This window comes from Eumetopias jubatus, unplaced genomic scaffold (genome assembly GCF_037043125.1).
Source record: "Eumetopias jubatus isolate StellerSeaLion01/CBP00866 unplaced genomic scaffold, mEumJub1_p1.0 scaffold_11, whole genome shotgun sequence".
Taxonomy (NCBI): Eukaryota; Metazoa; Chordata; class Mammalia; order Carnivora; family Otariidae; genus Eumetopias; species Eumetopias jubatus.
The window spans coordinates 79450316-79452430 of NW_028274817.1; the positions used below are offsets into that span (position 1 = coordinate 79450316).

The 2115-nt window shown below is 37.6% G+C and overlaps 1 pseudogene; it reads right to left on the reverse strand.

Annotated features, from left to right (window-relative positions):
- Positions 1–981: 981 nt before the first annotated feature.
- LOC114202025 (transcription factor A, mitochondrial pseudogene) lies at positions 982–1904 on the reverse strand (annotated as a pseudogene).
- Positions 1905–2115: the final 211 nt, after the last annotated feature.

Here is a 2115-nt window from a genome sequence, read left to right on the forward strand (position 1 = left end):
AAATGGGAAGGGGAGACGAATCATGAGAGACTATGGACTCTGAGAAACAAATTGAGGGTTGTAGAGGGGAGGGGGGTACGGGGATGGGTTAGCCTGGTGATGGGTATTAAAGAGGGCATGTACTGAATGGAGCACTTGCTATTATACGCAAACAATGAATCATGGAACACTATATCAAAAACTAATGATGTAATGTATGGTGATCAACATAACAATAAAAAAGAAAAGAAAGTCTGCAAAATGAATGTTTCACCTTAAAACATATAATTAGGAAACATTTAAAATTTTTTCTATGTATTATAAAACAATATGCATAGATTTGGTACATAATTTCTTTGTTTTTACTTTGGCAAAAAGGCAATGAAGAAATATTTTATAAATATCTCCATCAAAAACTGCTACTGAAATCAGCAATTTTATCAAAAACTGCTACTGAAATCAGCAATTCCTTGCGTGTACAGCTATCAACTCTGAACATATGAATTATTCCTAGGAATTGGAATTTACCTAGATGAGTTATGGGTGCTCTTCTAAAATGTACAATTATATCATAGAACACTATGACTTCTCCAGTTTGGGACAGTTTTGAATATGAAACTCCTATATATATATATATATATGGAAACAAGAACACTCTTTCCATTCATCAAGTATAAAAAAAACTTCACAGTCTCATTTACCTTTTTTAAAGTTAAAATGATTCACTGCTGCATTTCATGGATTATTTTGATCCTCAGTAGTTTTTTAATACAAAATAAATTTCGCATGAACTTTTTATCTGTTTGGGTTTTCCAAAGCAAGATACTAATACAAAATGTATTGAAATGGCAGAAGTCCATGGACTAAAGAAAAAGGAATTAAATATAAAATGTTCACCAAGTTTATCCTTTCCAATTTTTAATAGCTTCAGATATTGAGACCTAATTGGTTTCTTGTGCCTATCCATTATGAACATAACTCAATCTTCTATTTTAATACTCCTCAGTGTGCATCTTTTCCTTGGTGCTTTACTGTGCGACATAGATCATTTCGTCCAACTTCCACCCTTTGTTCTTCCCATGATTTCATTTCATAACGAATTTTATCATCATTAGCAAGTTGAATATATACTTGCTTTTGAGAATTAGAGAGATTTTTCCAGTTTTCATTTATAGTCTTCAGCTTTACCTGTGATGTACCATCCTTAGTTTCCAGGAAACTTTCAGGTATAAAAATGTTATAGGGCGCCTGGGTGGCTCAGTTGGTTGGGCGACTACCTTCGGCTCAGGTCATGATCCTGGAGTCCTGGGATTGAGTCCCACATCGGGCTCCCTGCTCGGCGGGGAGTCTGCTTCTCCCTCTGATCCTCCTCCCTCTCATGCTCTCTGTCTCTCATTCTCTATCTCACAAATAAAATCTTAAAAAAAAAATGTTATAAGCTGAGCGAGGTCTTTTCAGTTTTCCAAGCGTTGTTAACGCTCTCTCTCTCTTTTTTTAAATTAATGCTTTTTTTAAATGTTTTTGCAGAATTTCTTTTTCCAAAGATACGATCTGACTTGGAGTTAACTCTTCTTGAATTCTGTTTATCTTTTCTTTGTATGCCTGCCAGTCTGCCCTATAAGCATCTTCATATATTTTTTTTTTTCTCTGAATCAGGAAGTTCCCTCCATAGCTGGGTGATTTTTCTAATTCTGAATTTTTTGCATCTGGGTTTTGAGCTTTAAATATGGGTAGCTGTTCTTTAGAAAATCGATTGTATTAAGTCAGAGGTTTCTTTGGGTTACTATTCGCGGTGGATGAAAAACATCTCAGTACATACGCAAAACTGAAAGGAGAGAGAAGTCGACTTCCACAGCCCGCTTAGAGGTCCACTCTGGACTTCCCAGGGCTCTCAGCACACTCCACAGGCCGCGGAAAAGCGCCATTGCACCAGCCTACAAGGCAGCGATCAGGCCCCAATCTCGTAGAGCCCTTCGGCACAACAGAACAACTCCGACAATGACGACTGGAACCAGCTGGCGACCCTCTGCAGTTTACTCTCATGCCCTCCACTCTCAGCCAGCTCCTTTATTGCTAGCGAGGCATCTCCATTAAAGCTGTTCTCAAGGTCATACTCCAAGAACAGTGAATTATCTC